The sequence below is a fragment of the Pipra filicauda genome, unplaced genomic scaffold (assembly GCF_003945595.2).
Source record: "Pipra filicauda isolate LSUMZ 115617 unplaced genomic scaffold, ASM394559v2 scaffold62_size3274119_pilon, whole genome shotgun sequence".
Taxonomy (NCBI): Eukaryota; Metazoa; Chordata; class Aves; order Passeriformes; family Pipridae; genus Pipra; species Pipra filicauda.
This window is the reverse complement of record NW_024104787.1, coordinates 2,681,005-2,705,732: the sequence shown is the minus strand read 5'-3', so window position 1 is coordinate 2,705,732 and position 24,728 is coordinate 2,681,005.

Sequence of the window (24,728 nt, the reverse complement as noted above, 5' to 3'; positions counted from 1 at the left end):
AGCCATAGGCCCATGGCTACCTGCTTGCAAACCACTTGTCTAATTGAAATTGGTCTAAACTTCCCCAAGAGATAGACAAGAATCCATCACTTCAATTTTTCTGATGAAATTTTTTTCTTTTATTAAATCCAACATGTTATGATAAATAGATTTTTCTGTTTGAGAGGTGGGAGGGGTATGGAGAAAATGACTCCAGCAGGGATCCTAAAGGAGATTTATTGAAAAGAGCATCTCTCTTTTCAGGGGCGTATCTCTCTTTTCTCTTTGTGCTGTGCCTATGAGAACATGAGTTTAAGCCTGATTAATACAGCACCAGAAAAATCTTTAGTCCCAGAGATTGTCATGAGAGAATTCCTTTTCTGTCTTCTCACAGACTCAAGCTTTGCTGCTGCTGCTCCAACCAAGCAGCACCTTGTCCCAGCAGAGCTATCTTTTGTTGCCCTTTGGAGGAACTGTTCATCATGTAGCCACTTGCCAACAAGTGTGATGGCCTTCAGGCCTTTCAGAAGCATGTCTTGGGTTCCTTAAAGCAAAGCAAGAACTCCCAAAATCCTTTGCTGATTACTGTATCTTGTGATCATGAAGGTCCTTGGGGCGCAGGTTATTTCTTACTGTGCTGGGTGTCCAACTCCTTACCTGGCTATGATATTTGGGATAGAAATCTGTGTAAAAAACTAGAAGAATGTTCCATTTTAATATGAAGGACTTAATCTAGCTTATACTTGTTCTTTAAAATACAATAAAACCTCCCATGTTGTAGATGCGCAATTTCACCTGTTTTCCATCGTTTAGCCTTTGTCTGAGAAGCAGAAATTCTACAGCATTCATCTCAAACATACATAAACTTATTTTCCTCACCTCATCAAAAATTTACCTAGAAGTAAGATAAACAAATATTGTCTTTAACTAAAATAGCTTCTTTTTTTACTGATATTCCAAATCAATATAAACTGTCATCCTTAATTTGCTTTGTTCAAGTGTAAATGGAGTTGCACCCATAGTAATGAGGTTGGGAGATAATAAAGTCACTCCTATTCTTTAGGGATTTTTCTTTCTTCTTAGAAAGTCTCATATGTTAATGAAGCAGATGGTCACTTTTAAGAGCCAAAATAATTTATATGTATTTTAATGACATGAAATACTTTTAGGTTTGGTTAAGTCAGAAACTAAATAATGTTACGCTTGTGTGCTTGTTTTGAGTGGGGTAGAATTGTCTTCACAGTGGCTGGTATGGGGCTATGTTTTGGATTTGTGCTGAATGTAACATTGATAATACGGTGAAATTTGTTATTGCTGAGCAGTGCTTACACAGAGTCAAGATCTTTTCTGGTTTTTGTACTACCATGATGGCAAGATACTTGGGAGTGCATGGGAAGTTGGAAGAGACACAGCTGGGACAGATGACCCCAACTGACCAAAGGGATATTCCAGACCATATGACATCATGCTCATTATATAAAGTGGGGGGAAGAAGGAGGACGAGGGGGATGTTGGAGTGATGGTGTTTGTCTCCCAAGTAACAGTTATGCCTGATGGGGCCCTGCTTTCCTGGAGATGGCTGAACACCTGCCTGCCAATAGGAAGCAGTGAATGAATTTCTTGTTTTGCTTTACTTGTGTGTGTGTTTGTTGCTTTCCCTATTAAACTGTGTTTATCTTGATCCATGAGTTTTCAAGCTTTTACCCTGATCCCACTGGTGGGGGAGTGAGTGAGTGGCTGTGTAGTTGCTGGCTGGGGTGAAATCAAGACAGCTTGGAACAAAAATAATAATACAAAAATGCGCTTAAAATCTTCTGTTTTGAAAAAGTTTCACTTTCTATTTCTACCATCCTGAATTCCCATAGAGATAAACTTAGAAGACAGGGTAAACTTTTAAGGACACACCTCCTTCTTCAACCTCACTTGTCATTTATCTTGTCATTTGAAGTGTTACATGATAAATGACCTTGTGAAGATGCAGTACTTGATGCTGTGCACCTCTTTTTATGCCTTTAAAAAAATTTGAGATTTTGCTAGGAAATATTTTTTTTTAGTGACTTTCCTGATGTGTTTGGATTTCAAATAATGTTTTCATTTTGTTTAGTTCTGTGTGACATTATTCTGGTTCTTGTGAGTGACATTTAAATGATTGGTCTTAGGTAAGGAATATAATTCTATTCAAAGAATTCATCTCAGAGAAAGTTTCTCTGCAATAGAGGTGACAAAAAAAAGCAGCAAACAAAACAACAAACTGCACAAGAATGACTGAACCTTTGGCTTTTTTTATATCTAGTTTCCACTGTGGAGCTTCCAAGGAATAGAGAAGTAATCAGTTGTCAGTCATTACACCAGTGGCACTGTTTCTAATTTGATTTAGCTTCAGATTAATTGAAACAGGCAGTATTGATTGATACTAAAAGAACTGGAAGGTATTTCATATGACAGAAATCAAATGGGATGGTTTGGAAGATGAGTCCAACTCTTATACAGACATGCTTATTTTCTGTTTAGTATTTGTCCTTGAAGGAAAGAACTCTATTTGCATTTGTAAAGAGATGCTTCATAGTTGAATGTGTCATGCATGATCCCATCTACTACAATTTACGAGGGCTTTCTAGTCCTTGGTGTTCTTGGATGCCATCTTGAAAGATCATATATTTGGGCTATCAGTTTTTGTATATCTCAGAACTTCTCTTTTACCTATAGAAACCTCTATCTTTCTACTTTTGCTGGAATCAATAATCACCTCATATTTTGTCAGTTGCTGCCTGCCAGAAATTTCAGAGTAAGAAATAATCAAGAGCTTATTTCTGGATCTTAACAAATCGGGCAACAAAGCCTACAGCATTAGTGCAGGTCAATGAATTCCTCTTGAAAAAATGGGAGCATCATCTAACAACATATTTAATTTTATGTAGTTCAATGAATAGTTATTTTATTCCTAGACCAACCCTGAATTGCACATATGGCAGCCAGGCAGTTCACTGATGCTTTTATCAGACTCATCCTACATGATGCTTTTCACTAGTTTTGTTTAGTGTTTGAGTCCAAATTAATAAGAAAAGCCTGAACTGGGTTTCACTCACTTCTTGGAAATAGGGTCAAAGCATGCACAGAAGCAGGAAATTGAGCCGCAGGATTTTAATCAAAAACTTTACCTACAAAGTTAATCCCTGCTAGGAAAATTAAAGTGGGAAGGAAGAAATAACAACACATACCAGGGCAGTAACACTGCTTTATTCCCAAAGCACTGCTCAGGTGCTTGAGAAGAGGCCTTGTAAACCTGTGCACAATTCCAAATGGTAACTCCTACTGGAATGAGGGACCCTGTCACATGTGCACATGTAATCTTTTAGCTTCCTTTTTCCACCAGTTTTTCACCAAGTTCTGCTTCTGGTTCCTACAGTCCTGTGGGAGTGGAAGACTGGCTCAAAATCCCATATTAATTTCTGTGAAGATATTTAATATTTAACTTCATATGCTGCAGTCTACAAGCAGTCTAAGCACTTAGAGTTTCATTTAAGTTACCAACAGGAATGAGGTTTTCCTGGATGTAAGGTTGGCCTAAAGCATCATAATGTCCAGGTAGAAGGAGCTTTTGTTGCCAAATGAAAAATAAATCAATATGAATTGATACACAGGTTTCTGTAACTGTGCCAAACTATCAGTCAGTGCTGGAAAAAGATATCCTGGGTTTTGGAAGGATCCTGACGGTTCGCCAAGCATTTGTCCCCTGAAGAGTAAGTTTGCATTTCTAGTAATGTGCTTAGTGGTGCTTGATAAAGAGGTGTATTTCCACTTCCATTTTGTTCAAATTGTTATGTTCATCTTCTGAGTGGATTTTTTTTTTTTTTAGGAGTCATCACAATTGGTATACAATTACGTTCAACACTGGCTGGCCTACACAGATGGCCATGTAACTTTCTATTGTAGAACAGAGTTTAATTGAAGTCTTTGTCAAGTTTCAGAGTTTACCAGCCCCCTAGGTTGAGGAGGACTGGGTCATTATTGTTTTCTAGCTGGCTGCAACATGACAACCTCACTAAAAGTCTGGAAGGGTGTTTTTTTTTTGAAAACAAGTGTTATTAATTTTTTAAAGGCAGACTAAATTCTGAACACTCAGAATCTTTTCTGTAATCTATGGTCTAGTAGTAAGTGGCTCAAAACTTTGCTTTTCCCCCTATTATTCTTGACTCTCAAAGTAGAACACTCTTCTATATAATTTCTTTTTTTGTTTAGGTATAGCAATGGTCAAGATGAATAATTTAAGAAAATATTCAACCAAAGTTGCAGTCATATGCTCTTAACCCATCCCCATTTCAAGGTAGAATAAGTGTGCATGTTGTCCCATCAAGGTGTTGACAAATAAACTGTAGCAGTTGAAGTTACTTCTCCCAGGTGTCCATCCTTCCCACGAGGAGAGTCAGAGACAGAATATGTCTGTGAGCCTGAGGCTGTTCAGCACTGAGTCTGGCAGCCTTGCTCCAACCCCTCAGAAGTGTAAAGCAAGCCGTCAGATTTTGCACTCAAGTGGGAGAATTGAGAATACATTCCCTCGTGCTGACTATGCAGGGTGACAGCCTTTCCCTACAGTGATAGTTAACTACTCTAGTACCTTTCACTGCCATAGACAAGTATGGATCAGAGATCTAAATGTTTTTCATGTATTTGAAGCTCCACCTGTCTTGAGAGTGTGCTCTGCCTGGGCTTGGATCAAGGTCTTTGAGATCTACTCTGAGGTGATATCATTTCATTCATGGCTGTGTTCATGGACACTTACACAATATTAAACTGAATATTTAATCCCATATATTAATGCAGAGTGAAAGTTCCATAAGTGGATAGAAGTCAAGAGAGAAAGACAACTATCTTATTATAATATCAATTCCCATACTTCTATAAATTCTCTAGATTACTGGGAAAAAAACTGTTGAATGTAGGAATGCACAAGATGTGACAAATATTAAATGTATTAATGTCATACACTGAGTTAATGAGGCCTTATTTTCCATTTACTTATTTATGTGTAGCTAAAACTTTCTACCTTTAAAGGTGACTTCAGTGTTTTTTGCTTTTCTAAATTTGTTCTTTGGATAGATTATTTAAGAACCTACCTTCTTATGTTTACTGAAATGTGGATGCTTTCTGCTTGACAAATCAGGCTTGAATACAGAGGTAGTGCTTTTAGCAGGCAAATTGCTTTCTGAAGGAAGCAAACATTCTTGAGAACACCAAAACTGGAACTTTAAAACAAGAAATAAAAGAAAAGCCCAAACCCCACCTGCTGCTTCTCAAACAAGACATAAACTCCCTTCCCAAAGAATCTTTCATCTTTAGTACCTGTTACTTTACTATTAACTAGCTGTCAGTTATCAGGAGCCTTCTCTCCCCTTCCTTTCACCAGTATATTTGGAAAACTGATCAAGATACTGATTGAAAGGATTGAAAAGAATTCCAGTATAGAAACTAGATTAACTGCATTTTTCTTTGCTGAAGCTGTACATCTGCATCCATTCCAGAGCTGGGTAGGTCGCTGTTACTTTGAAAGACTGTTTTGCTGCAACCCCCTCTCCTTGCTTTTCAAATTGTGTGTTGATTGTGACTCATGTCACAGCTCTTGTTTGAGAGGTCTGTTTTGGTGATTACATGAGAGTTATAGTCTGGTGCTCCTAATCCATTTAAATTACTTATAAATGACTTGCCTATTTTATCTCTTCCTTCTGCTGTTGTGTGGTACCTTCTTACTCATATGTCAAGGTGAGCTTGACATTTTCTTATGTGTCAAGAATGGGTTCACATAATCCCAAAAAGTATGATGAAAATATGGCAATTCAGTAACTACTGCAACTTTATTATAGGATGTATATGGATTTCTATTAGGCAGAGAGCTGAACTACCAAGCTGAAAATTTTTTCTTAATTCTCTTTATCTGCGTAATCATGCAATTGTGTTAGATCCAGAGGACACCTAATGACAGGAACTACAGAGCTGTCTTGATCTTCACAATGGGACCTTCAACAGTGAATCTCTTGTCAAATATTTTTTTCTGGTCCCTACAGTGTCTATACTTGTAGTTGGACTGCACAATATTTTTTGTGTTCTCCTAGGCTTGAAGCCTTTTTAAGATGAAGCTGTCCTTTTTTCTCTGTGCTTGCTGAGCATGAAATTGCAGGAGTGGTAAAACAGTATAGCTGAGATGATGCAGTGGGTTGAAGCCACTGAAGTGGGGCAGACTGTTCCTTTTTTAATCTTTTTCCACCCTTTCCCTCCCTTGGGCCCTGCTTTGGCCTGTTGTGGTCTTGTGTGGTCTGCACAACAGATCTGGCTTATTTATGACTTTGCCATAAATTAATTGAACACACTAAGTAAGAAGAAAAATGGTAATTGCATTTGTTGGGTTAGTTTCCTGCTGGATTAATGAAGTAAATTCTTTTACTATACAGTTGTAAAAGCAGTAGAGTTGTAAATAATTGTTCAATAGGAAAAGTAGTAGAGGCATACTCCTTCCAAATTTCTTTCATCTCTGTATGTGTAAATAACGTAGATAATGGCATTTCTTCTCTTAACAAAAATGTCGTGGTCTAACCACAGCTGATAACTTAGGATTGCTTGCTCATTTTCCCTGGTGGGATGGGGGAGAGAATTGAAAGGGTAAAAGTGAGAAAATTCGTGGGTTGAGATAAAGACAGCTCAATAGGTAAAGAAAAACCTATGTGTGCAGGCAAAACAAGGAATTAATTCACCACTTCCCATGTAGGGGCAGAGGTTCAGCCATCCCCAGGAAAGCAGGGCTCCATCAGGCATAGCACTGACCTGGGAAGTAAAATGCCATCACTTCAAATGTGTCCCCCTTTCCTTCATGCCTCCCCAGCTTTATATGCTGAGCATGATGCCAATTGGTGTCAGCTGTCCTGGCAATGTCCCCTCTCGACTACTTGTGTACTCCCGGCCTACTTATTGCTGGGCGTTGTGAAAAGCAGAAAAGGCCTTGACTCTGTGTAAGCAGCACTGCTCAGCAGTAACAGAACCATTCGTCTGTTATCAGCGCTGATTCCAGCACAAAAGCAATGCAAAATTTAGCCCTGTGCTAGCTACTATGGAGAAAATTACCTCTATCCTAGCCAAAGCCAGCATAAATACTAAGGTGCTCTCTTTTTGATGTTGTTGGGTTTTGGTTTTGTGTTGTTTCCCCCCACCCATCCCCCCGCTTGTTACCATCTAATCAGAGATGGGGTTTGACTTTTCCCTTTATGAGCTACCTGCCTTACCTCAGATAATTGCTTGTGCTGGTTATTAGCTGACTAATAGCTGACCGTAACATTGATTTTAATAGTCCATTATACCCTGTGTGGACCCTGGGAGACTAAAAAGTCTACGATATTTGAACATAAAAAAGAAAAATATAAGTCAATTTAATTGTATTGGATGAAAACTGCAAAGTATAGAACAAGATCAATCTTTGCAGCATTAGGTAGTTGTTTTTTTTTCTTAATGTAGCTTAAATTTATTTTTCATATAGTTTTCTGTATTAAGATTAAAATTTTATTTTGAAAATGGTTTAATTCTTTTGATAACTTTGCTTTGATACCTTTGTTTTGAACTGATACTAAGGAAGAAGATCAGAGTTCCCTAAAGGGAAATTTAAAGCATTCTAAATGTGTCTGAGTCAGCAGAACTTTTTGGTTTCCCATTTGCTTTTTTCCTGTGTTATAATGTAAAAGTTGATTCCAAAGGAAAATAGAAACATAATTCTGCAACTGTTAAAACAATGTATTAAATTAATACATGGTTCTAACTGATTATCTCAGTCCTCTGATCTCTGGGACAGGCATATTTTCTCCAATTCTAGTGTCATTTGAGGCAACAGGAGATGCTTGAGAGTTATCAGGACTTGGCTCACCTCAACTAGAAAGGAGCTTGGAGTTGGTAAGCAGCAATATGACTCCATGTGTTAATGCAACTGCTCTCAGGAACAGATGCAGCCTCTGCAGGAATGGGCAGGCTGACTAGCCCTAATCACATCAGCTGGCATAGGAATGGGATGCCTGTCTCTCTTACCTTCCTCCTGCACCAAGTGCTGGCCAGCAATATCCCTGGGGCCTGGGGATAAATCTGCACTTGTTTAACAGTATTGTCAATTCCATCCAAATTTAGGAACTGTCGTGGCACACTGGAACTTAATATCCCTGCTCCAAGCTTATTCAGGTAGATTATAATTGACTTTTTTAACTAGTAAAAAATTGTGTAGCTTTTTTCTTCTTTTGAATTGTTTTGTTACTTAAAAATAAATAAATAACATTCACATCTTGATGCTACCCTGATTTCTATTGACAAGTATACTTGTTAATGGGTACGCTTTAAAGAACTTTCCCTGTTTAAGGGCTAAAAGGTTAATAACTGAACCCAGATTGTCTCCAGTGAATCAAGCTCAATTTTCTTGAGCCTATTGAAAGCAATCTGCTCCAAAGAAGCTAATTAGAGAGAAGAATACGGAGTGTCTGGGTAACACTGTCTGTGTGTTGTCATATATATAATGCGCTTCCTTCCTTTCTGCAATCTTGTGAAATTATGTAGTTGTGTCTAGCTCACTTTCCTTTTTTGGTGGCAGTGGTGGGAAAATCAAAATGCATCCCCCTCCAAAATGTCTAATTGGACCTGGTGTGAAGCAAGGATACTCTAATGTTGGTAGCTAAGTAACTTTGCTTATAAAAATGATCCTATTGGATTCATCAGCTTTCTGTGGTTGAACTGATGGCTATTGGCTGGCTTAGATGATGCAAAATACGAGAAAACCACATTTATTTAATTAAGGATACTTACTTGAGGCTTGCAATGTTAAGCAAGTAAGCAGACTTTCTTTCTGTGTTTTTATTTATATTTAAAGTCACATTTGTCTTTGATGGATCATTTATTTTGAACTTGAGAGTTGTAATCTAGGAGTGTTTTGTTCCATGCAGGAAGGAAATGTTTCCTCATTATATAGAAGATGACAGCATCACCTCAGACCTGGATGTAGATGACCTTGAACCTAGAAACAGTTTAATCAAAAGATCTGATTTCTAGACTTTTCTGTGTTATGTGCGTTGTGGATTTGTAGGCTCAAGCTTTGACAGCAGTTTCAAAATTATTTGTTTAAGTACTGAAAACCTTATTTTGTGGGAACTATGATAGAACAGGTTACAATTTTGAACTTGCTTGATATCACTTAGGCAATGGGTCTGGTGAACGTGGTGGATCAGATCTAATGGATAGTTCCCTTGGATCTGAGTCCTTTAAGGACTCCATTCAAGTCTTGCTTCTGAGAAAGCTTTTATATTGGAACATCTATCATCCACTCCTCATACTGTTGGCCTGAGACCTAAAAGGTGTCTACTTCTGTGAAGAATATTAAGGATATTGGCAATAATTGTGTCTGTCAGGTAGAAAATTCCTAGATATGGAAATGGGTGGGTTGCACAACCCCCTAAAGATAAGGAAGTGGCTTTCTTTCAACAGCTACTTGATTGTTTCAGAAGTTTTCCTTAATCTTCTTTGCCTTCCTTAGAGTAATGTTTTAAGATAATAAAATTCCTCTTTTAAGCTCCAAAATGTTACAGCTAAAAATAGATCCTGAGAAACAGGGTTTTATTGTTTGTTTCCTTAGATTAAAAAAAAAAGGGGGGGGCTGCACAAAATATCAAGGGAGCGAAGGAAGAAATAGTTCCAACATTTTGGTCTGCCTTGTCTTTGTATGAGGTGGTTAACGTGAAAATCAGAGTAATTAATCAATGTGAACTTTTCAGATTCATCATTGTTAACATGCACCTGTGCCAAGCAATATTGTGCTGATTCTGGGCAAAAAATAATGCAGCATGTTCATTAACTACCTCTGTTTTTTGTGCCTTGTTTGCAGAGCAGGGGCCAAGGAGAGGTGGGATTTTGGTTCATGCTGAGCCAGTTGTACAAATCAAGTAGAAACTTTGACTAAAGATCTAAGCTCTATGCTTTTATTCCTTTGCTGCTTAAACCTTTAACATCAATAGAGGCTGTACCTGAGCACTGATGGTGGCTTACCCAGTCCTAAATACTACACTGTTCCTGTAAATGTGTTTTTAAGTGAGTTGAGTAGGTGGAACACATTTATTGGCATATAGTTTTGGAGTCTATGTTATTTTAGTATATTGGAGATAAGTCTGGCTGCATAAGTGGTTACTGGAAGGAGGGGAGGTCTTGAAAGACGCAGGCATGTGTGAGGCTGATGTCTTCCTTCTTGGCTGTAAAGTGCCTGAGAATTTCTTCTGCCCGGTGGTTATTAGCATCTGCTGATCAGTCTCATTTGTGTTTGCTGGGCTTGCATCTCAGCTTTCTTTGCTGACTGGTGTATACAGCTGTTGGATTTATTTATGTATCAGCCTTGTCTAAGCAAATGTAGTCATACAAAGTTTATTTTGTCGGTACTAATTTTTTTGACAAAATTTTGCCTGTGTTAATAGCGACTTTGAGGAAAAAAAAATAAATTGAATTTGAAACTTCCCAAATAAAAATTGATGAACTCCTGAAACACTAATTTTTAATTTTTTTTAAAATATATTGTTTTCTCTGCTGCTATAGGTATGGGAACATTATTTTACATGCTTTTGTGTCAAACAATTTAATAGAAAAAGTAAATTGAGATTCTCCAAATAGTACTAATTACAAATTGACCCAGAGGATGTCGAAAATAATGGGATATCCATATACTGACATCAATAATAGTTACTACATCAATAATAGTTACAATACTTTATAATATAATTATACAGTACCACTTTTTTTTTGTGAAATAATGAGAATCCCTGCCAAATGTGGAAGAAATAACTGGAGGTTTTAAAAGTTCAGTATGGTTTTCTGTTCAGAACTGTTACTTCATGCATTCACGGGAATGAAAACTTTTTTGTTTATTTTGAAATTTCACACAAAGCAGAAATTCAGAATTTCAGTCTGCTTTCATACACTGATAGTTAAAATAACCTTTTATCAAACAGGACAGCTATTCATATTCTGTTTATTCTTGTGTCTGGATTATTAGACTGCTTGATAACACAACCAAGGATTTGAAGGATCTTTTATTCCCACAGTATATATAGCTACCAGCTAGCACTGAAATTCTCTGACTGTATTGGTAGGGTGTTCATTCACTCTTTATTTTTTGCCATTAGAGTTTAGACTGACTCAGGTATCTATCCACAACTGTGTTTAAAAATAAAAGAGAGACACTGGGGTGTGACTACCTGATAGAATTCAGGAACTGCACCTGGATTATAATTAAATAATAAAATAAAGATAAGTATTTACTAAATCTTGCAGAGAATCAAGAAAAATGCCAATCCATATCTCCCACAGCTCCCCTGCTTTTTAGTTGTTCACCTTATAAATTGTCTGTAGGGGCTGTGCAGTAAGTACCCATTTCTCCTAGCTTGTATGTTATGGTGGTTTTTTTAACCGCAGGCATTTACAATGTCACCAGCTCTGTAAGCTTGGTCAAGTAAAATATCTTGAATGCTCAAAGTCTGTATGCAGATTTGACTGTTACTAGTCAGCTGCAATGATACACATCACATCAAATGAAAGGAATAATTCTGCAACTTTATCCCTCACCCTAAGCACAAAGCCAAGTATCCAAAGCTATCAAAGACCAGCATGATAACTGTAATAATTTCATATATGGATTGGTAATACCAGTTATTCATCTTGATAATATTGATAATAAACTGGAATGTCAATTTATGGTATTGCAGACCTTGTTTATGAAATTCTACTCGCCATTAAAATAAATAGGTACTGAGAGGAACTGATGAATGTCAGAAAGCTCAGATGAATTCGGAACACATTGTGATGATACAGTATCATCCAAACTATTTTACTAATCTTGTCACCCATCAACATGTCAGTCATGTTCACGATGGATACACATTTCTGTTGGCACTCCTGTCACCCCACTGCAGGTACTGAGAGTAAGAGATGGCTGTGTCACACAACCATAGAGTTATAGATAACTGTGTCAGCCTGAGCTAAGTAAGGACATGATGCATGCAAAAAAACAAACTATTAAGCTAACTTTGGATTGCACCAGTTCCTGTTGTTCTTTGTTTGCCCCTGCAGCAGAGTTGGGAATAAACAGAACTGGCCCAAGACAAAGTGTTGTAGCTTGGGATACTGAACATGGAAGCTGAGAAAAATAAGGTCTTGATAAAGCAGTACAGGACTCCCAATACCAGTGTCTAGGAACTGCGGTGTGCTTCAGGACCCAATGGGCTCTCTGGTAGAGTTTCTATCTCTTTACAGCTCTGAGAAAGTTTAAGGTCTTAAACTGTCTAGGCCTCTCTACTGTTGGACTAAACCAATCAATCATGTTCAGTCATGGGTATGAACTGATCTCAACTACTTAGTCTGTAATAATAAATTAATTAAATTAATGCCTGCTGTGTTTTGAGAGCTACTTCCTTTCCCTCTTCCCCTTCCCCTACAAGATATTTGCATTCCATTCTCTTGTGATGTCCTAGGATTTAGCCACTGGGAATCAAAGTAAATTAACATAACGCAGATGAATGGAGTGCTGCAGTTTTAGAAAGAGTATCATACCACAGGAACTCAAAAGCACTCAAATTACAGCTCTCAAAAATGCCTTGAGTTTTTTCATAGCTTATCTGAACATGACCCTTTTAATTAGACAATATTCCAGCAGTACTTTTTGTTGGGTCATGTTTCTTGTTCAGTCTCTCCTGCTAGTCCTTCTTGCAAATCTTTGCTTGTGATGTTGACTAATTTTCCTAGTCAGAACAAAATGTTGCTCTTAAACACAGGCTGAATAACTACTTAAAATGAGAAACTTCAAAACTGCCACCATAGTTTTTTTTCCACCCGTGTCCCTTTCAGGTTCTTGTGCTACGTACTGCATGATGTGAGTCAAGGTCTGAGATGCAGTCAAAATTCCAGATTTGCAGCCTTGATGGCTGTCAGACTGACTTTTAATCAGGTGTCTGAAAAATAAGCAGCTGCCTGGAGCGCTGTGTAGCAGGAAATCCTTAGAGCTAGTGTTCAGGGCAAAGAGCAAAGTAGAACATATAATTTTATATAAATTCCACACTCCCTTCCTGCCCTATGCAAAGGACACAGTACAGTCTCTCTTGTGTTGCTTAGTGTTCCTCCGTAGGATGCCTGACAACAGCCCTCTGCACATTTACTGCCCAGCAGCTTGTTATGTCTTTGAAGAAGCTATGTGTGTGTGTATCACTAGGCATCACTTTGTGAAATTGCTTTCAGAACTGTCATCTAAAAGCTGAAGTTTTAAGTACTGCTTTTAACTGTTCTTATTTCACAGCTATAAATGCCTTCATGGAAACCAAAAGTTACTGTATTAAAAATAAATTTTCTCCTAAAGAAAGGGGAATGGAGATGCCATCTGTACTACTTCTGGCTCCCATTCAGCTCCTTCAAATGAATGCCAAATTAACAGCAGCACTTCTTCCTCCCTGCTTCCTTCTCATCCCATAGTTCTCTTTCTGAGGTTCATCCAGATTCCTTGAGAAAGTAGGGAGTATCACCTCTGCAAAAACTTTAGTGGGAATTTTTAATTTATTTTGTGTTTATTCTCAGTGGCTGTTACAGCCCTGCTGTTTCTTTCCTATGGTCTGACTTCCCTTCCCTACAGGGAGGTCACTGCTTATGTGGGAAAGTTGGACTGAACATTGTGTCAGTTTCTACCATGATGCTGCTTGCAGTTACAGGTCTTGGGCACCATTGCCCAAGGTTCACTGGCATCCCTGACATTGGTCCCCACATTTCCATCATTTTCAGGATCTTCCCTCTTTGCCCTAGACCTTTCCCTGGGTCAGGATCTTCACCTTTCTGGACCCTCTTCTGTTTTCCAAGACCACGCCTTCCTTTCAGGATGCCGTGTTTTGGCATGAGATTCTTTTTCTAGAAACCAAGCTCCCAGTTAGTGTAGTGTAAATAGAGTATGTGCAGAAGCACAGCAGAGGATCAGCCTCTTCGTTTAAGGGTAGATTTAACGTTTCTTTATTAGCAACCCATACTGGTGGCAGCTAGAAAGTATCAGGCTTCTGCTTGAGAGTTCAGGTGTTCAGTTTTGAGCACTCACCCATGCACTTACACACAGTTTTCTGCAGGCTGTTTGCGTTCACAATTTCAGCTCATTTTTGCAATGATTGCAGCTGTCTAACTCTCCGTGCCCTCTCGGATGCACTTCCATCCTTGGACTGGGCACCAAAAGGAAGAGACCTTATTTTAAAGGTATATTTTTTAATGTTTAATAATTTTGATTATGTATGTGAGTTTGGCATAGAACAGAAGAAGTTTTTGAGGTGGAGATGGAATTGCCCGTATAGCATGTATTATTTCTGCTGAGGTAGGCTGTCTTTGCTTTGAAGAGGAAATTTAGTTACAGTGCGTTTGTTTCACGAATCTAGTTATTGGAGCAGTGTTTTTCAAACTGCAGTTTGCAAGGCTGACACAAAGCTAGCTGCTAGTGCATAATATACAATCTTGGCTAGCTCAAATTGCTGCCTGTACCTATTTTATAACAATAGCATTAGCTAAAACTCTTCTGAATACTTTAAAAATTCTCTGCTCTTCTCCCCTTTGAATAAAAACACTTTCCATTTTTTGCTAATTAATTTGGGGATAGGGTAGGGAAAATATTTTTATGTGACTGGGGAGGGCTGTTGATGCTTGTGCCACTGCTTAGGTGGGAGGCTATTTTTTTCCCACTCTTTTTTTTTTCTTTTGGAAAAGGCTAAATTGCTTCCAAGGAGAGTGGAGTAAAGCTTTGAATTCTCCTGTGGACTCTTATTCGTAGCCAGATTCCTATGACAGAAAATGTGTTGCCCCAGCTCTCATGAAGCTTGGTCTGGGCTTTGTGATCAGCATTGTCCCAAAGAAGCATGACTGTTTAGGAAATTTATAGATAGCAATTTGGCCTCCAGTGTAACAGAGGCTCATCTGTTAATTGCTTTGAAGATTAAAGTCAAGACCTTGAACTGGCATCTGAAACTGACTTTAGAGATAAGCCCCAGCTGTGAACTTCCGTCATCTCCTTCCCAAAGCCTTTGGTATTTAGAGGATAATAGATAAGCAGGATATCGAGGACAGCATCTAACTGATGTTAAAGATTTGTATTATTGAGACCTAAATTGTTATGAGGGCAAAGCTAGTTCTCTCCAGTTCTGTTATCCAGGGACCTCTCCAGAGAAGATGTCAGCAAAGAAAAAATGCGTACACGTTAGGCTGGGTAGCCACAATGAAGTGACAAGTCACTCAAGTGTTGATAGCATCCACTACATAAATAACAGCCACTCCAGTTTGCTGATTGAATTGATATGAGGATTTTTCTTTTAAATTACAAATAATCTAAAGGAACATTTTCTAACATTTCCTCTTTCTCTCTCTTGATACCGCACCACTCTGTTTACTCCCCCCAACCTCCCCATCCCCATCCCAATTTGGATTGAGTTGAAATCCTTTGCCTAATGAGGTGAAACATTTTATTCTGTGGTTGTTTAACTGTTTTTCATAACCTCTTTTTTTCAAGGCAGCTTCATTTCAAAATGTTTGGGTTTTTTCCGTGTTAAAAATGTTGAAGATAAATGCTTCTGGCAAGTTAAACAATTTGTTTAGAGGTGTTTAGAACTAACTGCGTTCGCTGGTAGTTTTGGTTCCATCACTCAAAATGTCATTCTTCATCAAAAGCAGCAACCATTAGTCAAGTATGATGCAAGCAAATAGAGATGTTTTCTCACAGATACTCTACTGTCAGCACATTAAAGGTTGTTTTGAATACAACGCTTGTTAAATGAGCCCCATGTATGGCATTTGTTTTTATGGTGTTGGAGAGCAGTGCCTAAGGAATAGTTGTTACACTTGGCCAACTAAAAGGGCAAAGTTGCAGACACTTCGTGCACTGCAGAGCTTGTGTAGCTTGTGGTGTGTTACCACAAGACCTTTTGAGGAAGGTAGTGATAACAGATTTAATTATGAGTGGATACATTTCAGAAGAAAAGAACATAAACCATTAAAGAGTGAGGGAGACGGAGGTAAGCAGTAAAGAATGAGTAAGTAATTGGTGAAATCTAAACCAGAAATGAATTAAGATGCTGCATGGCTGGTAGAGAGAGACTGAACAAATAATCATCAGTGAGAAGTCTGATGAAAACATAAGAAATATGTTTTTTAAAAAAAACAAACCAAATAATGAAAAAACAATCAGCCAAAAAACCCAACCAAACCAACCAAACCAAAAATCAAAAACCTCAAGTCTATTTTGGCTATTTCTACTTCTATCTGGTTCCTCCCTAGATTTGTTTTCCTAGGATTGCCTTACTTCATTTTTCCTGTTAATGCTGGTGAGGTAGTCCAGTATGGGGTATGATTTGCCTGTATCATGGGCTTGGGTGATAGAGCCTGTCCTCTTTGCACTGCCTGGCCTGCGACACCAAACAGTGGAGTTGTCCTTTATGGGGCTTTCCTACTTGATTTTATGTCAAGGGAGGTTGTAGATGGATGACTAATGTAACTAGCAGCATTGCCCATCTTGGAGAAGTGCAGGAGCCCAAGGGAAAACACTTCAGACAGCCACAGGTCCTTTCAATCTGTAGCCAAGAGCGAGGGTATTAAGGAGGTGTGGAAATAGGTGTGGGTCCTGAGTTCTGTTTCAGGAGGTTGTTAGGGCAGCTGGTGAGGGAAGAAAAGAGCATTTCCACCCTCTCATTTTATAGGAGGGAAAGAAATGGGGAGTAAGAAAAAGAAAGGACTTGAGTTTCAGGGCTCTTGGTCAGCTGCTGGGGAGCTTTCTGAATATGATGCTGGGAAAGATAAGTGTTCCCCATTTGCTCAATGAGCAAAACCCTCTGTTCTTTCTCTCTCTTTTCCCTGTTCCCTGCCTCCTCATTCCCACTGTTTATTATGCTGTATAAAGTGGATATAGTTCTCTCTGCTACATCCTAGCCCTGCAGATGGTGATCTATTTTGAGAATCAAGATGGTGAAAAGAGGATCCTATGATTTTGGTTCAATTTGCATGCCCTCTTACCAGCTCAGCTGGGGTTCTCCAACTCAGGGGGTTCTCCAAATCAGGAATGTGGCCTTCCTTTTTCTTTTTTTGTTAGTTTATTTGTGGGGGTGAAAATAATTTTTTTTTTAATTTTTATTAGACATAAACATACTGATCCTGTAGGTAGTGGCTATCCTATGAGATATGAACCAAGCACAAATGGAATTCTGTTTAACTTCAGGAAGCTGCAGATAACAATGGTTTTAATTTGTTTTCTTTGGATCAAAGACTGGCTACCAAGTAGTTGTACAAATCGTTTGTGTGAAGAGGAATACAAGGCAACCTTATAGAGCATGGTATTGTTTCTTTGCTCAGTTTTTATCATAAGAGCATCTTAAAAGTTCAGCTTCAATAAACATTGCTCGCACGTAGCAGAGGTGTATCAGTGGTCTTTCGCACAGGGATCTGTTATATATGTTAAAATTGTGTTTTCTGCAGAACTAATTGGCAATCTCTGATTTATTGACAAAAATAAGTCTCATCAGCTTTAGAGGAAGATGGACATGGGTAACTGCTGGTTTATGTCCTGAACTAATGGCCCAATAAGAGAGACAGACTCAAGGATGTCTTAGTTACTGTGCTACTAGTGTTTATCTTAGTATTTATTTTAATACTAATTTACCTGGTTATTGAAAGGTAAAATGAGCTTTCTTTGCATGCATGAAGAAAACAATGTTTCTACCTGATCCCTTGCACAAAATGTGCCTGAAAAATCATATCTGTTTTTATCTCCATGCAAAAATACGAGACACTAGAGATCCTGAATTCTACAGTAAAAAATGGTACATAGCATACTGTTACTATAACCTCCACATAAGATCTCTAAAAGCAAGGCATCCTAAAGCAATTGCACTTAATATGGTAGCCTCACTGCATTCCAGATACACATGAATAAGGAAAATCTTTGTAGGTGCTGTGACTAGTGTTCTACAGTGAATACATAGGTATCATTAGCAAATCTGTTATAGAAGTCAGATGCTGAAGAAAATTTTCAAATATTTCAGAAAATGACAGCTTTAAGGAAACATAAGCAGCATAATGGTTTTTTTTGAGGGGTGGGATGGGTGTCTGAGCTAAATTTGGACCATAGCAGTTTATGGATAGTACTAATTCAAGTGATACTTTTACAGAATCACTTCCCTTTCACCTTTGAAAGTTGCAGCTTCAAGCTTTAGTACGTGTTGACTTGTCATGATTTCTGTAGTGCAAAAGTAACTGTGAGAATGAGGAAAGTCTTACATTTTCTCTTACGGGAAAAAACTTTGTGACTTCTTTTAATTAAAAGTGTTGTATTTCAAAAATTAAAATTGAATACTAGTTAATGATTGGGTAGGTGCTAAAAGGATTGACTGGAATCTGTTTTTCTGTCATTGATCATCCATTGATCTATGAGGTACCCAAATCAAAAAATTCTTTCTAGTTTGTGCAAAACCATGATGCCAGTTGAATTTTTCCCTGAGTACGGGCTGTGATCTTTTAACCACATACTGAGGATTCTTTTTTGGGCCAGGTCTTGGCTTGTTTTTGGCATCTGCAGTTCTCACTGACCTACAAGAGATCAGTAGGTAATACAGTAGCCTGTGTTTCAGCCTCTTGGAACAGAACACAGTTTAGTGAATATCCTTTGAAATCCCATTTGAAGGCAGCTGTTATTTAGAAGGCTTAAAATACTTGTTATAGATAGCTTGTGACATTCCCATCCATCTTATCTGCCATCAAAATAAATTAAGAACTGTAAACAAAGCAGGAGCATTCAAAGATAATAACCCAATAATACTGTACTGATTTCTCTCTTTTATTCCTTTCTGTCTTCAGGCTATAAAACTGAAATTTACTTAAAATTGCATACAACTTTAAAAATTAAATAAATTTTAACGGAAGAAAAATATTTCTGTTTTGGTAACAACAATGGCAATATATTTGTAGGGGAGAAATAATTTTATTCTTCACTGATTAGAGAGAACATCATGCTTATCCCAATCTGTATAAATTCTAGAGGTTAATTGTAGGTATCAATTTTGCATTGATTCTGCCCTCCCCAATGATGCTTGAAACTGTGATTCTAATGCTTATCTACAATGTTGGGCCAGTTTCTGCCAAGATAAATTTGTATAGATGCATTGATTATAGTAGTATCATCAACAAAGAGTGTAGGCCATTATGAATGATATGGCTAGGACACAGATTATCTATTAACAACTTAATAACAACTATATCCTAAATAATAAATTACTCATTATTTAATCAAAGCAAAGAAAAAGGATCATCTGTCTCTACGTGCTAGAAATTTGCAATGGGACAGTCACCTAAGTCAACACCCAACTTTCTCATGTTGGTAACCAAATGTTTGGGTGCTCTCCAAACATTGTTGGAAGTTTTTTGATCTGCATTGTTGAACTGGAAGATCTGAATCTTAAAACACTGTTTCTGGTTTTGAGTGTTGAGACTAAGCATTAAAATGAGAAGGTAAAAACGTGAATATCAAAGGCAAGAGAAGTTTGATGCTCTCAGATATCAAATAAGCTGTTGCTGGGTTAGAATTTGAGTGAGCTTTTGTCTGAAGGAGCAGATCAGATCTAACAAAGAGTTGCTTTATGTAATTTCTGAGTTGGTGACATTAGGCTGTTTTGGAGGAGAGATGATGAGAATACTGATAATTGGTAGCTTGCCTAAAAATTGGACCATAGCAATTCATACTAGAAATTCTAGTGAACACTAATTTGCCAACTACCACCAGATGTTTAAAGATTTACCTATTATCTGTTACCTTTTCCTATAATGCTGATCCCTATTTAACGCTACTTCTTTAAGCAGTTGCTTTTGATAGCTCCTTAAGATATTTTAAAGTTTTGATTATCACTGATTTCAGGTGAAATTTTTTATTCTCTCTCTCCCCAGAAGTTAGACCTAGACTGTTTCACTCAGTAGTCAGAATGCCCTCTTTGAAAATCTACATTGTGCTATTTGCATAAAGGTGAAGAATAGTTACGATGAACTGCCTTGTCAACATGCGCCCTAGTAGGTTCAGATTAATTTTTGAGAATGATTTTTAAATATAATTTGGGACCTTTTGTGAGAACAAGAAAAAGGCTTAAACTGAGTTTTCACAGATCAAATCATGCAGCGCTCTGGCTACCTAACAAGGCAACCAGCTCTGGAGATGACAAGTCCTCAAGAGATCAGCAGTGTGGTGACTGTAGTACTTAAACATAAGCAGCATGACATAACCTGAGTGTACAGCTGCAGTGGGAGAGGAAGAGTTTCTCTTTTTTATAGCTTAGACTTTTCATGTCCCCATCCATTTGTTCAGTGCTTTGGGTGGGTTGATAAGTAAGGTTTTTCCTATGTTTCTTTCATTTTGGCTTGGAAAAAACTCCATGCCTTTGAAAGAACCTGAAAAGGACCAACTAGGTATCTGTGAGGAAAAGAGGCATTTTTTAACAAAACTCTTTGGAGATACCAACTGATTAAAGGGCGATTTGACAGATGAGAAGGGGACATAACTGGAACACTTTTTTTGCTGTGTGAATTGTCACAGTTCATCACGTGTAGCTGCCAAATTTCTCCTTAATTTAATGACCCAGTAAAATTAAGTTCTTGCTCAATGTTTCACTCAGCTCTGGGTTAGAGATCCTTGACATTCAGAGCTGTGATTGTCATTTACCCCCTAAATTGTAGCTGGTGCAGCATGCTTTACTTTGCCCTTTTTGAGGTTGGCTTTAATTTCCTGAATAATAAAGTTCTTTCACGAATGGAGACGTAATAATAAATCAAAAAATTGTCACAGTATATCTGACTTTCTTGAACTTACTAAAGGCATTAATAAAGATGAAGAAGACTAAATGCAAATATAAAACTGAAATTACTATTCTTTTGCAATGTTAAAAAAGTAATTTGATTTTCCCTTTCAGACCATGAGGGAAATGACCATGGGAACAAACTGTCCAATAAATGCAGATGAGGAGGGAGTTACAGGAAGAGATCAAGGGAGTTGAGATTTGGTTGGTTTTTGGTTACTTTTGTTTGTTTGCTACTGGGGTTTGTTTTTTTTTCTTTGATAAACTTTTTGAACACAGTACTTAAAAGTATTTGGACTTCCTTCAGTTAGTTTTGTTATATATAATTTCATTTCCCCTTTCATGATGAAAAAAATAAAAGTCTTTCCATATTTACTTGCAATAAAGGTATACCATTTCCTGTCATCATCCTCTGTTTACAGGAGAGAGCCTATGTGTGGCTTCTCAGCATGGCTTTGTTTACCATTGCAGTGTCTTCTTGGAGGCTCTGTGACATTTTAGTAAGAGTACAGTTGATTTATGTTCCCTACTTCTTCCTATCTTTTTTTTTTGTTTGTTTTCTGTATGTGTTGTAATTCTTTTCCAGTGCCCAAGCACTTAAATCTTATCAAAAGAAAGTAAACTTGGGCTACTTCTCTCTTTTGATATGTTTAACATATGTTAAACATTCCCAGGTTTTTTAATATATTTGTTCTTTAAATCAAGCATATTTAATTCATTCCCTGTTAGGCACTTTACCCTAATTGCCTGGAAAATTTGGCCTGATGTACATTTGGCTTGTGGGTGCCCTTCCCGAATCTCATCATGAATTCTATTCTGAAAGTGAGAAGCCCTCAATCTTATCTATATTTCCATGAGAAGATTTCCTTTAATTTCTCAAATTCTGGGAATAATTCAACTTGTGTTTTATTCCCAGTCTCCTGCCGCGATCCGAAGGGGGGATGGGGCCGTGGCACAGCAAGGATTCAGGAAACAAGGTAGGGTGCAGGTAGAATGCTTTACTGAAGCGTGCATGAGACCTTTTATCAACTCAGGAGGGCAAAGGGCCAGAACATGGGGTGGAGCATGAGACAGACAAGCGGGGGAACAAATCAGGATAGGGACACAGGCAAAAGGGGGAGGAGCGCAGGAGGAACCGGGGAAGGAAAGGGCGAATGGAGGCTGTGTCCTCTCGGCAGCTTCTCCGGCCAATCAACAGGGAAGGAGGGAAGTGAACAAGCCTGGAGGTGCCTGGGAGATACAAATTCTGGGGAAACATACAATGTGTATATACATAATAACTGTAAAGTCTGCATCATAAAGTCCTTTCAATCGTTGTACATATTTTTCCACTTCTAAAATCGTTCCCATTCTGATTCTTGATCCTCGACAGTCTCCTGCACTATTAATTAAATTACCTGTGAGAATACTGTGTTTTGGTTCTTGGGGGGATGGGGAAGATGAAGTTGGAATATCTGAGCTGTTTGTTTTTGGCTTTGTCTTTTTTTCTCAAATAACCACAGTCTGGAATCTGTCTTAAAACACGTTTTCCAGAAAGCTTGTGAGTGTTTTTTAAGCCTCCATAAAATGACTTGTGATTTAGATGATAATAAAGCATCCTGCTCTTATCAGAGATTAGATATTAATCTTCTTATTCTTTTTGGTTTGGATGTAAACTTATGTTGCCTACTTTAGTTTTCAAATTTCTAGGGACAGCCACAGACTGCATTCTAGCAGCCATGCAGTACAATGAATGTTATCCATATATGTATATCACCATATGACCATTTTGTCTAAATAGCAGCCTACTCTTATACGTTGTTTTCTTTTCTCATATTTTTTAGCATTAAATAAAACCACCATTGGATTTAGTATCTGTTCATATTTGACCTGGATGAACTGTAAAGTTCTAGCTATCATCCTGAGCTTGTAAATTCTTTCCTGCATATATAAAATTAGAAATTTGGAAGAGAGAGTTCTTACATAGTGACAACCAGGAACAGAAATAATGAGTCAAAGTAATGAGCAGAATTTTCAGTTCTGAAAAGGTCTGGACACAGAGGTTTATGCAGCATTTACCCAAAATGTCAGCCCTATATATTGAACAGATTCTTCTTTTCACCTGACCAGTGGAGCCAGCTGGACACAACAATGTCCGACAAGTAAGATGAAGTGTGGCTCTTTTCAACCTTCTTTGTCTCTTCCTCCCCTTCTGGAATCTGAAAACTAGAGAAGAGGGCTACCACAAAAATGAAAGGCCACTCTGAAGAACTGTAAACTATGAAACATGTCCAGAGCTTCCTCTAGTTCTGTTTTTTCTCCAAAATTTTCAATGCCGTTGTACCTCTTGAGATTGCATTTGAAGGCCCTTGCAAAAATCCTGCCATTTCCCAGCAAGCACAACAGTTTGTAGACTTCCCAGGATGTGGGATTTGAAAGAGAGATAAAATGTTGAATCCAAAATACTGCTCTTACTGGAGCTGGAAATGTTGCTGATACGTCATTCAAACCTTTTATTTTCTCTCATATAAGAATATTTCCTAAAAATGAATGACCAAGCTAACCTTGACACAGAATGCCTATTTAAAAATAATCTTTGGGATCTGATATAACTGTCCAGATGTTTCCTTCTTTTTCTAGTAGGTGTCTTTTTATAGTGGTATACAACATTCAAATTGACTTGCGTTGAGCTGAGGGAAATTTTGAGCACTAACTGAAAGAGTCTGAAAGCAAAATTGGATATTTCTCTGAGAAATTCAAAGCAGAAAGAGTTGTTAAATTATTAAATGGGGAAAATATAAAACTCTTTTGCTCTCTCGGAAATCTTGCTCTAACCTGAATTTTTTTAGTTTTGTAGATTTTTTTTTCTGTAATCTTGCTTTAACAAGGAAAAAAGTTTCATTTTTAACTGAAAATGCTTAAATACTAACAATGCTTCACTGGCTTACAAAACTGGAAAAAAAATGCTGTTATAGAGGACTAATATTTTTACTTTATTTTGTATGTGTGTGTGTGTGAAGAAATATTTTGGTTTGGGGTGTGCATGTTTCCAGAACTGACACTTACTGGCTGGCAGAATATTTGATGGCTGTAGATACAACCTTCAAATTATTATAAAAGTGACTTAAAATACAGGAATGGTGAACATAATTTGCAAATCGATCAGTGTTTTTTGTTTCTTTATGACTATACAAAGACTGTGCAGTTCATGATGCTTTTGAAATACAGTCCCTGTTTCCTGCCTATATGTCCACGGAGCTCACAATCAGAGCCCGCACCTGAGTCTTCTCTGTGAATGTGTAGCATATCAGTTGAATCAGCTAAGAGCAGCCTACACTATTCTACCAAAGCCTGGTACACCTCAGTTGTGCTTACTGACCTCTTGAGCAACCTCCTCTTAGGCTATGAAAAATTTGATCTGTTTTAGGAATATACAGCCTTGGGAGAAGGGACGTGCTCTAAGGATGGAGATACTCTGGCTTTTGCAGCAGGTTATGCCAAGAAAAGGAAAGGTGGCTGTGTTAGCACTGGCTGCATGACATGTAGATAGAGCATAAGTATTGTCGTGGTGATCCTGCTGTCCCTTACACAGTGCTCTCATTAAGTGCAATGAGGCTCATCTAAAAGTCTTAATAATCTTTCAATATATTATTAAATCCTAATTATTTATGAACAATGCTAGTGTATGTGAGGTCAACATAGCATGCAAGTGATTTAATTAGTATATCATGTCCAGTTGTAATCACTTATATTGTTTTAATTAGAATTGTAATTGAGAATTGAGTATGTATATTTTTTTCTTGTAGCTGCAGTGCCTAAACCTATTTGTTGCTGCTGTAATTGCTCCTTGCCCTACATCTTCTACTGTCCCCCATTTATTTATTTATT